The 12,841-nt window shown below is 38.1% G+C and overlaps 1 protein-coding gene across 9 annotated transcripts in view; it reads left to right on the top strand.

Annotated features, from left to right (window-relative positions):
- Nucleotides 1–12,841, top strand: part of SLC44A5 (solute carrier family 44 member 5) — a 360,746-nt gene that overhangs the window by 107,631 nt on the left and 240,274 nt on the right. The window lies entirely within an intron of this gene.

The raw sequence follows: 12,841 nt of genomic DNA, 5'->3' as shown, positions 1-12,841 counted from the left end.
TTTAATCACATTTAAAGACCTTCTTTACCTTGTAAATTCAGATTGAGTAATCTCCCTCTGAGACCACACACTACTCTTTCTCTCAGGCAGGGCCTGCTGGCGCAGTTTTCTGTATGTCCTGAGGTGGCAAGCCATTCATCTCATCTCTCCTTTACTATTTTCTATGTGTTTATGTTAGGAGCTTTTGTAATTTATTATTATGCCCAGAAAATAGTAGATGCTCAGTAAATATTAGTTGAAGGTGAATGAAAATATATTTGATTATATTTTCCCCATAAATGTTATTTATTCAATTTTCAAGTTTATCTAGCTGCTAAACTTACATTTGTGTGACTTTGTTACTTAGTAACATATCATACCATCTATTCTATAAATGAATTTTTTTAGTGTGTCGGATTTCCCTGAAAATCTGATGAAGTAATTTAGGAAGAAAAGGAAATGTATCTGAAGGGGAAATTCCTATTAAAGTTTTAGAGATTTACAAAAAAGGAATCTTAGTAGACTCAAACTCTTGATATTTTAGGACCAAAAGGAATTTCAGAAGTAGTCCAATCTAGTCTTTTCCATTTTTCACACAAGGAAATGGAGACATGAGAGGTTGTTGCCATTAGCATAGTGTATGCATATAGGGACTAATAATAATAACTAACATGTATTCAACACTTAGGCTACTGAGTATGATTCTAAATGCTTTTCATGTTTTACCTTGTTAATCCTGATAACTCACTGTTAAGGTATGTTTTGTTCGTCGATGAGAAAAAGAAGCCCCGGCAGGTTAAATGAGCTCCTCACCCTCACACAGCTAGTAAGTGTGGGATTTCGATCAACGTATTTCACCTTTCTGAGCCTCACTCTTGTTTTTTTTTTATTGTGTTGATCACCATACATTACATCATTAGTTTTTGATGTAGTGTTCCATGATTCATTGTTTGCGTATAACACCCAGTGCTCCATGCAGAACGTGCCCTCTTTAATACCCATCACCAGGCTAACCCATCCCCCCCACTCCCCTCCTCTCTAGAACCCTTAGTTTGTTTCTCAGAGTCCATAGTCTCTCATGGTTTGTCTCCCCCTCTGATTTCCACCCCCTTCATTCTTCCTCTCCTGCTATCATCATCATCATCATCATCATCTTCTTCTTCTTCTTCTTCTTCTTCTTCTTCTTCTTCTTCTTCTTCTTCTTCTTCTTCACATATAATGTATTTTTTGCTTCAGAGGTACAGGTCTGTGATTCAACAGTCTTACACAATTCACAGTGTCTGAGCCTCACTCTTAATGCATGTGCTATATTGCCTCTCTGATTAAAGCCGATATGTTCTGAGCCCTGATTCCTAAGCCTCTAATGTTTCCCTAGTCTCTGAAAAGTTTAGAGATGGCTGAGTGTCCTTAGTGAGGAAGAGATATTAGAGCAGCAGTGGAAATAGTGGGGGACAATAACAAAAGGAAGCTGGTGAAATGAGAATAGGATCCCAGAGATCTCTTAGGAGGAGGAATGTGGTGTGGAATTCTGGATGAGCAAGTAATCATAAAACATTATTGGAAGAAAATAGATCTTTCTGAGTGGCCAGTGAAATGATATTTGTTCAGAGGAATTTAAACTGATTTCCTTGCTGTTGGAAGGGTGGTCCTTCCCAAGAGGAGGAGCAAAGCGAGAGATAATTGTAAAGCTCATCTATGGGACTCTCTATTAGATACCTTCCTCATCATGCCTTTCCCTCTTCTGAAATAAATTTGCTATTGTGATTGTTATTTGTCTTTTGAAAGGATCCCTCAAATGACACTGGAAGGACACCTAGACAGAGGACATAAGGGACACTCTTCATTTAGTTTCTTGCTGAGGTGTGACTATTTAAGAGATGAGGCGTAAAATCATCACTATTGATGTTATTTTGCCTTATGAGGGATTCTTTCATAAATGACACAGAGGACAAGTAGGGAAGGACAAAGAACTTAGACTCCTCATTTAGTTTCCTGCTGACATGTGAATAATTCAGGGGTGGTGCACAGCGTTTTTATTTAATACCATTTGTTATTTCATGCAGGCAGTTGAATTGATGGAGATCTCTTATGGGAGGTCTTAGTGGGACCATCTTAGCAGAGTAGCACTAGGGAAGAATTCAGAACTATTTGAAAATTCCAGTTACTAAGGGGTGTCTTATAAACCAAATCATATGAAAGGAACACTTATATTGTTTACCATAAGGTTAATGCAAGGCAGAAGTTTCTGGATTTTTTTTTTAAGAAACTCAGTAAGATCATGGATTAAATGTATTTAAGTGAGAGAAATTCAGGGTATAAAATTCCATTGATTATAGTTCTCTTTTGTATTGCCATTTGGAGAATGTGCTTCAACCACATAATCCTAAACCACAGAAAGCAAGCAGTTAACTTGGCCTCCCAATTGGCAATAAAAAGACAAAACACTGTAGTCAAAAGTTACACATAAGTGTCTTACTATCAAGGGGTCAGTGGCCTATATCTTGATTTTATGGATGACAATAACTCTAGTTTGCTGATTATCAGGCCAGCATATGTTAAAGTCAGAGGAGAATATTATTATTAAGGTGTCTATTTGAAAGGATTATTATTATAAGATTGAAATAATGTGTTCTAATAGGTGACTGTAAATATATATAAAGATAATTATTCTGGGGCAAGTCTAACCTGGCTTTATCTTGCAGTGTTACCAAATGAACCTAGTAGGTCTAGACTGGACAAATTTACTATAGACAATGAGAGCCTTGGAAATGGTAGTTGCAGAATGTATGATAATGAAATAAAAATATATATTGTTAGAGGCTTTTGCCTTTCTCTTATCAGATTGTTACCATTTTTCTCCCCCTGGATCTTAGAATAAAACCTGCAATTGACTGAACTGATTTCATGAAAGAATGTTAAATATTCAACAAGGCTGCAAAACCGCTCACATTTTTATTAGCATATAATTTTGAAGAAACAAAAGAAGCCTAAGAAAAGACAGAGTCTGAGATATAGGCATAATATAAGGTCATGTTTTACGGACTAAATTATTTGGCCTCTCTGATTTTCTATAACACAGCCACATAGAAGAGCCGTAGAGCTTGTACTTATTAGATTGGTTACATTACCTCATACTGAATAGTCCACTGACATCTGGTTTGGACATATTGTCATTGGAAAAAGTCTGAAGGGGCTACCACAAAGAAAAAAGATCATCTTATTAAAAAGGAAGGTAATTTATAATTATGGGAAGCATGTGAGAAAAAAATAAGGCTAAGACCAAGAGAAAGAGCTTATAAAATAAGTTGCTGATGATGTGTTAGAATCAGAGAAGCTGAATATAGTCATCTGCAAAATTATTGTCTCTTGAGAGTAAACACAGAGATGTTTCCAAACCAAAGAAGAGAGATTAATGAAACAAGTACGTGCGGATGGATTTTGATCGGGGCATATAGGTAAGTGTTGTTAGCAAAGAACAGCTAAGTCCCAGAACAAGTCCCTCTCCCCGATAAACAAACAAGCGAAACCCCATTCTTCTTTCTACCTTACCAAAAACTGTGTGACATAGTTAGTGTTAACCCATGCCATCAATTTAGGAATTTTGCTTTGGAAACCAGCCAGTGAAGTTGGATTATATCTTCAGACATTATCTTCTCTCTTTGGAAAACTACCAATACATTTTCATTTTACCAGCTGTTTGTTTGTTTTAATTTTTCACCAGCATTAAAGTTAACAGCTTTATTCAATTCTTGGCTCTCGAATGTCCCTGGAGAAGTTTTTGAAGGATTATGCAAAGCGCTGCTCGCTTTGGAACTTCCATGTAGGCCCTGGAGATGTTGGGAAATGCTTGTGAGCAATTTTCAGGTGGAAAAAAAGGACACCCAGCTGAATGCTTGACTGTACTTCAATCAGGAAGTTCTGATGGCATTCTAAAACCGGAAAGTACAGTTTGAATGCTTTATGAATAATACCACATTGCCGACATTGAATTACAGCTAGTATTTTTACTCGAGGACTAGGAATACTAGGAACATAAAATAATTTTATAGCCAGTTACCTTTGAGGTTGAGGGAGATGACAGTTCATCACACCAGAGGTCTTTAGCGCATGCCACAAAGAAAGATTGTAGTATGTATAGGGATGAAGGCTTGCCACTCGTTAATCTGTACGAAGAAGGATGTTAATATAGAGGACGCTGTGGTCTGCGAAGCGTGACAGGGATGGTGATATGAGGACAGGAGTGAAGTGCTTTTGAGGACACCCGGGTTGCCAGGGACATGAATCCTAACCTCATACACACCGCGTTTATATTTTAATCAGAAACATTCCATTGAGAGTAACCTTTCAGCGAGGGAATATTACCTAAACAGAACACCGTCATTTCAGCTGTTAGATGAAAAACTTACATTTTATGGGCCTAGAAAGAAGCGAGTTGAATGTTATCATAAGGTAACACATGGTCCTGAGGCACCCAGGGGTGCTGATAGCTCATGTCCCAGCACAAGCTCAAAAACCCTTGCCCTGACTGATAATTTGTCAAAGTTATTTTAATTTGAGCCATAACCAATTATTTATGTAAAATTATACTGTAAAGATGATAGTCGGAAAAAAAGAGACGATAGTTGGAGAGCAAGAACATGGAAATGTATTTTTTTCAACCTTGTTGAGATTAATGAACCCTCAAAAATGTTATTAACTTTGCAGAATGAGTACCAAGTCTAAACAGCTCTGCATTTAAAAATGTCTTGGCTTTCTTCTCAGAAGAATGAATTAAGTTGATACTCATGACTGAGCCAGAAATGTACTACAGACAGGTGCTCAGCACATTTTCTCCAGCATGGTCCACCCTAAAGATACCTTAATTTTTGCCACAAAGGCTTTTTATTCTAATTTTGCTCTTTGGTCTTGTTTTGAGAGCTCTATTCCCAGTGGCATGGGAATATGAAGAATCGATGCCCCCGTGAGGCTCATGATTCAATTCCCTTTGGCATTAGGTTGGGTTGCACTATTTTTTAAACCCAGGGATATGTGCTCTGCCGATTGTCTTGAATAAGCCAGAGTTCTACTAGAAAGTGGTGTCTAATCTCTCCCAGTCTGCTTCGTGGGGATGTAAAGAATCTGAGCAGACTCTCCAGGACATGCCACAGAACAGTCAGGGGCTGGAAAATAAGAATGATTAGGAGGTGGCATTACAAATACAGAACAGAGAAAAAAAAAGCCTTAGTGGCTCCTTGGTTATGTTTCTTCAGAATGTGCAGAATTTTTGGACAGAGGATGTTAAGGAGCTTTTTTTTTTTTTTTATCTTCCCTGTGAATAGAATAAGAGAAATGACCTTAAGCAATGACTCTAAGGGTTTAGAGACTGAGCTAAGGAAAAGCTGCCAGTCTAAGATAGTTTGCAGAAGAAAATTAATAAGAAATAGAGGGTGGTGGAATGCCAGAGAGAGGAAACACCTCGAACAAATTAGAAAAGGAAAACCAAAAAAAGTGATCTCGGAAAAAGAGGCATTAGCTGTGTCTGCATCCTCTTAGGAGGGTGATTGCTTGATTGAGGGATTGCGTTCTCTGGGCTGTCTTTGGGGGACAAAGGAGATGGTCAGGTAGAGGCAATGATCCTGAAAGCTACCTATGCCAGTCCTCCCTACCTTTCTTTTGTCTTTGTTCTGATGTAGTTCGGGGTGTGTGTGTGTGTGTGTGTGTGTGTGTGTGTGTGTGTGTGTGTGTGTGTGTGTGCATGTATTAGATTGAGAGAGGGATTTGAAGTAACTTTCCCTTGTTGAAAGGAAGGTGTCAAATAGAATGACAGTCCCTCTCTCAGAAAAATTTCCCTCCTGGAGATCCCCTTTAAGACAGAGATTCAAGCAATGATGAGAAAGGTGCCTTTAGACTTGCCCTGTAATGAGATGTGACAAGCCATTAATTTTATGAAACTCCAAAGAAACCACAACCAGGCCATTAAAAGGGGGAAAAATAGATCTTAGAGGAGTCACTGAGAAAATAGTAACTTTCCAAGTTCAGTGAATGAATTTGACTCCATTTTCTCCCCCCCCACCCTTTCTATGTTGCAGTTGAAGCTATTGTGCTTAAATAGTTTTTGCCTTTTCCCCTGAAACTCTTGTAAATGCTTTAGTTCTAGGGTTTTCAAGGAATTAGGGAGCTAGAAGCCCCAAGAAGGGAGGACTTCAAAGCAGAAACAGTCATTCAAAAGACTTTAGGAGCTCTCCACTGTTCTGAAGATGAAGTCCATGCTCTTAGTTTACAAGGGGCCACAGGCTCACACCTCTTACTTCATCCTCTAGCTTTATTTCTCTACCTCTGCCCCCTACCCTCACCCCTGTACTTCTCTCAGTGTTTTGACATGCGATGCCTCTCCCACCCCTGGCGTTGGAATATCCTGTTTCCTCTTCTTCAAACTCCTTTCACTAGACTAACACCTACCCATGGTATAGATTTAGCTTTAGGCTTCACCCTCTCCAGGAGGCTGAACCCCAATCATATACCCTTCTCCTCCAGTTATGGCCCCTTGGATGTGCTTTCACTACACCGTCCATATTTTGCCAGTCATCACACCATGTGATAATTTAGATGCCTATTTACTTCACTGTGGTTGTCCTCCCTGGACTATACATTCTACTGTTCTGTTCCAGGAAGAGTTCTTATAGACTAGCTTTTGTGGCAAGATTATTTCAAAGTTGGAGGCTTACTTTTAGTTGTGGCAGCAGGTCAGGAACATTTCTAAGAGGGTACCAACTATACAGTCACTGTTTTCTCTGAGTGCCCATTCTCTCCCATCTTTTTTTTAAATGGGGGTTGTAAAGTACAAACCTGGGGTTTTGGAAAAAAATGGGGGTTTTAATTTCACTTGTGGACCTCATTGGGGAGTTTGTTGGTGTTTTTAAGTCCTTCTTGTCCTGAGGATTGATTGGAAAGCTTGGTTTTTATCAAAAGCTTTCATCTTTCTAGGGTCATTCCTTAGTTGCTCTTGCAAAACACCTAAACTGTGGGAATACCTCTAATGTGATTAAGTGAAGTGGTGGTGATAAGTACTTGCCTCTAAAGAAAGTTTTTGGTGCTTAGGAAATATGAAAGTCATCCTTTAAGTCCTCCTCCCTTTTAACTGTATTTTTTCATTGTGAGAGGCAAGATACATCGACTACTTTTCATTTGTCTCATAACCAGGGCATCTTACCTCAATGACACAGTATTTTTTTCTATTATACTCCATAACATTTGCTAATGTTTTTTTCCTCTAGGTTGTACACATATTGGTTTCAGAATGATATACCAAAAGGAAAAAGGAAAAAAAAATCTTTCAGCTAAGAATTGTAATAAAATCTACTTCTGAATTGCATAATTTTATTGTCTTAAATGGCAGGCACATAGTGTTAAAAAAAACAATTCTTATTATGTCGTAATTTATCTTACACAAGTATTTTCAACATTCTCTCAGCAATCACTCACTCATCCATCTGCATGATCCCAGCCACATGTAGCTACTGAGCACCTGAAATGTGGCTAATCTGAACTGAGATGAGCTATAAATGTAAAACACAGGCTAGACTTCAAAAACTTAGTAAAAAAATATCATGAATAATTTTTATGTTGATTATAAGATGAAACTGATGATATTTTGGATATATCAGGCTTAATAAAAGATATTATTAAAACTAATTTCATTTATTTCTTTTTACCCTTTAAATGCAGTCATAGAAAACTTAAAATGACAGGCATGGCTTACATGTATGCCTTGCATTATATTTCTATTCTACAGTGCTCGTCTAGCCAGTGTCTAAATAATGAAGACTTTTGTTTTCTTTTGCTAGAAAAGGAGATATTTAAAATGTCACTATAGCAATTAAAACTTGGTAACTGGTTGACTTGTAGGAATGGGATCCCCCAAAGGCAATTAAGTATCCCTAATGTCTTGGGATAAACCACTCACAATACTATTAATAATAATAATGACTCTAGTGAACTACTAATATGCTTACCTCTTTGGGTTTTTAGAGGATTCAGTAAGACAATATGTGGAAAGAAGTGACCTAATTAATATTGCCTTATGGAGAGAAGGGTGCAAGTGAAAACTATCAGGGAACAATGTAAAAATTATTTTCAAACATGGCACATAATAGTAATGTGTTCTATCTATGGAGTCAATGAATGTATAAGAGAATAGACTCCTTTGGTTTATGTGAAGACTTGTCATGCCAGCAGCATTGATATGTAACTATATAATCTGTGTAACCATCTCTTTAAATGGTGTGTTATATTTTATTTGATTGATATATTAGCCTTTATGTCAGTCATTCCCTTATTCTTGGCCACTAGGTTGCTTTCGTCTCCCCCCCCCATTATTAATGTCGTGGTGATAAATATCTGTATTTCTGTATTTTGGGTAATTTTCTAAGGATGTCCAACTGATTTTGAAATAGACAATGAGTTATGTAGGGATGGAAAAACCATTCAAATTCCTGGCTAAAACTGAACAAATGATCTAACTAGAGGGTAGTTGAATATAAACTGTTTCTCATCTGTCTTGCATTTTTCTAGGGTAGAAAAGATAAATGGGGCAAAGATTTACCAAATATTCACATGAGGTTGTTCCTATTGTGAGAATATTGGCAGTAAAATAGTAATAAAACCAACAGATCTTTTGGATATTTCAATATCCAGATCTTGTTAGAACTGAAATTTTGAATGTAGTTTTAGCCCCATTGAACAATTATCTCTAAAGCCGTCCAGAGGACTCTGAGAGTGTGCCCTGCAGCTATACAAAGGCTCATAATTGAAGAGCATCACATGTGAATTAGCTAAATCTGCATACTGGGTTTGGGACGAGACCATTATTTGTGTTTTAGACCTTTCAGTTCCATAAAAAAAGGTCTTAGAAGAAAGATTTCATTTTGCCCATGACTGTATGTTCATGAAAGTTTTATTTTCAGAGCAGATGTTTGAAGCCCCAAAAGCTGCGTTTACATTTTGTGAATATATTTATTGTCTTAATCACACAGAGCTTCTGTTGCTGGTAGTAGGTTAGAAATTGCAACTCATTCCAAATAACGTTGGGCGGAAATAGGAAGGCAACGCAAATTAAGGCAGAGCACTTTAATAATGATCTCTTTTAAAATACAGCTTCTCATTATCATAATGTTACAAACCCCATTTGTCGCCAGAGTTCCAGAGTTCAAGAGCAAGTGTTGAGAGCTGCTACAGCAGTGCTCATTCATATGGAGAGAACAGAGCAGAGAATGTATGTTCAGTGGGGCTTACGTTCTATGCATATAGAGCTGTTAATTTTAATACAGTTGCCCTTACCCTCAAGAACACCTGCTACCCAAACAATCCAGTTATAAAATCAACTCTCCCAAGAATTATTTCCTACTTGCATTTCTTGGTTTTAAGAGCAATGCTTGAGCACTGCTTCTGTGTAAGAATGTTTTTAAGTTTCAATTACTATGATACTGGTTGAACAATTAAAGATTCTAGGCACCTTGCAGACCGTGACTGTTGCCCCTGCATTGGGCATCGTGAATTCTAATCGATGGTATGCTGATAATCTGACGTCGCGGGTATGGGAGGAAAGGTATTCCGTTTAGAATCAAAGCATCTGGGCTTGGGTGCTGGCTATGTTGGGTCGGTCACATAACTTCTGAGAGCTACTGAATTTCCTTGTTGGAAATTGAGTGCAGAGTGGATGGTCCTGATTGTTTTGGGTCTTAGTCTGCATAATTTGTTCATCTTTCCCATCCTTGGGTCAAATAAAATGAAACTTTTGTTTAAGTGACACTCCTAGGACACTGTCTTTTGCCAATACCTCCTCTCACTCTCTGAGCTCATCCATTCCCATTGCTTCAGTTATTCAGATGGCATCTAATTCTCTATTTTTCACTTGGTTTTCTTTCCCGAGCTCTACACCTATGTTAATTTCAACTGCAAATTTCTACTTGGAAATGCCACAAGTATCTTCAAACTCATTATGTTCAATACCAAACTCATCATTTCCACCAATTCCTTGCTTTTTCTCATTAATTCCACATATACTTATTGACTGCACACTTTATGAAGGCATTGGGCTGGAAAAGGAATGATAGCACAGTTCCTTCACTAAGATCTGCACTAATATAAATAAATATAATTTAAACAAATAATTTCAACGTGTGATAGGTATTTTATTCCTTAATTTTTGGAAAACTAGGTACTATCCTTGATTCTCTTCCCCTATTTTTTAACATTCCCAATCAATAAACTTCTTTATTTTTGCCTTCCTGACTATGTCTCAAGTTTATTTCCATCTCTTTATCCATCTATAATGTAACTACCTTAGTTCAAGCCTTCAGCATTTCTTTACTGTATTATTGCAATAGCCTTCTAATTGTCCTCCAAGCCTCTAGACCCATCTCTCTCAAATCCATTATCTATACTATTATCAGAGTATATTATGTTTTTCCAGATAAAAACTCTTCAGTAGTGCTGCATCACCAAAAGGATAACACTTCAGGTTCTTAGCAGGACATTTGTTCCCTTTCTTTTTACTCCAGTCTCGTGACCAAACCTTTCCTTCATGCTTTGTATCCCAGAAATACTGAACTACTTATGTTTGGTTGCTATCCTCCACAATGTGCTATTTATCACCCTCAAACCTGCACTTTTTTTCTTCTTCTGCTGGTAATACTTTTTCTAACTCCCATGGTACCATGTTTTGGTTATCTCTTATTCTTTTTTTCTTAAGGATTTATTTATTTAAGACAGAGAGAGAGGGAGAGAGCACAAGCAAGAGGGGCAGAGGGAGAGAGAGAATCTAAAGCAGACTCTGTGCTGAGCATGGAGCCCCCTGTAGGGCTTGATCTCATGACTCTGAGATCACGACCTGAGCTGAAGCCAAGAGTATCACACTTAACCGACTGTACCACCCAGGTGCCCCTAATTATTCTTTAAGACTCAGCTAAGATGAATTTTTCTTATCCCTTCTAAGGTGAGTTCCCTTCTCTATGGATGCACTAATGTTGAAATTCTCTGTTTATGTGCCAGGTTTCATTCACTAGATTACAAGCTTGTGGAGAATAGGGACTGTGTCCTGTTATTGTCAGTCCTTATATTCTCAGTGTCTGGTACATGGTAGGTGTTCAATAAGGGTTTGTTGAACTGAATCAAAGGATGTGGCTCCTGCCTTTCTCCAACTTCATTTTGTGCCATTTTCTTCCCACTCTATTGTCCCACTTCACGGAACTTAGAGTTCTTTGGAAATGCCATGTTCTAGCTTCTTGGCTATTTACAGGAATGATGCTGTTCCACTGCCCGTAATACCTTTCCCCCTGCTTCTCTGTGCAGTTTGTTACTATTTATTCTTTAAGCCTGACCACTTGACTTAGATATTTTCTCTAGGAAGCACCCATGCTTCTTCCCTCGCACTGCCATTTTATGACAGATGAGAGGTCCGCTTTTGTGTTCTTAAAGTATTCTTTGCTATCACAGCACTGTTTATACTGACTGTCCTTTTAGTTACTTGTCTTTCTCTCCCAGTAGACCAGGACCTCTGTGTCTATGACTGTGCTACCTTATAGTAGGCACTTAATAAAGCTTTCTTAAAAAAAAAAAAGAGCATTTTTCCTTCTTACATCAAAGGGAGAAGAAAGAATGGGCCACCTGGGTGGCTCAGTCGGTTAAACGTCCCACTCTTGATTTCGGCTCAGGTCATGATCTCAGGGTTGTGAGATCGAGCCCCACATCACATTCCATGAAGGGCATGGAGCCTGCTTAAGATTCTCTCTCTCCCTCTCCTTCTGACCCTCGCTCCTCCTAGTTTACCCCCCTCTTAAAAATAAAAAAGAAGAAAGAATTAACATTTTGAGAACATAGTATGTGCTGTCACTATGCCAGATATTTATCTACATAGTTTGTGGAGAAGAGCAATTAGAAGCAAGAGCCTTGGCAAACAAAACATTTGCAATTCCATAATCTTAGATCTGTGCTCACTCATAGGCTCAGGAATCTGTGTTGTTCCCCCCGCCAACCATGTGCTATAAAATTCTGTCTCTCTCATTAGAAAGTGTGTGGACCTATTGGGGAAGTCCATAGATATTTTATTTTGTAATATTCTCTGCTTTATTAGAGGAAATTCTATTTAAATAGACTATAAGGTGCTTCTTAAACTGGGGCAAGCATTCTCTTGGGGGTGTGAAACCACAAAATAAATAGATACATCTTCCCGGCATGTGAATATTTACTCATAGCTACAGATACTTCTAGTTAAAAAGGGTGACCTAAAGCCATCTGATTGCTACTTTCCTCCCTGAAACACATAAAAACAATAAAACAAACAAAAACAACACCCTCCCCACCAAATCTGCAAAGAATATAAATCAGAGAAGAAAACTCTGTTTTTAAAAAATTATGAAGAACTATCAGCCAAATATAGTGAAATTTGGATCAAATATGAGAGACCACTGAGAGCCTAAGTAAACCTTCTCGGACCTTGACTGAAATAGATTCTAGAAGCATAAATGTCAAGAGTCCAGAAGGCTTATTCAGTGATCTTTTGATTAAGGTGAATAGACACAGGGGTAGGGGAAGGCTATAGAAGTGAGGAGTGTTCCTGTGGAGTCCAAGTTCCATACCCAAGGTCAGTTCCCATTCTACACCCTAAGACTCCATTGGAGTGGTGCATAAAGGAGAGCCACATGGGCTAGCTATCCCAGTTACCTGCCACCTAGATTCATAGCTAAGGGAGATTGCAAAAGGTAAGGTTGGGTAAAGGAATGAAAAAGGAAAGCTAATATTATCAGAAGCTGTAATTTAAGGTCTTTCTCTGTAAATCAGACCAGCCTTGTGAATGTCTGCGCCCAGATATGGAAAGACATCATTG

This window comes from Zalophus californianus, chromosome 4 (genome assembly GCF_009762305.2).
Source record: "Zalophus californianus isolate mZalCal1 chromosome 4, mZalCal1.pri.v2, whole genome shotgun sequence".
In the NCBI taxonomy this organism is placed as follows: Eukaryota; Metazoa; Chordata; class Mammalia; order Carnivora; family Otariidae; genus Zalophus; species Zalophus californianus.
The sequence above is the reverse complement of the archived record's forward strand: the minus strand, read 5'-3'. Positions and strand labels throughout refer to the sequence as shown.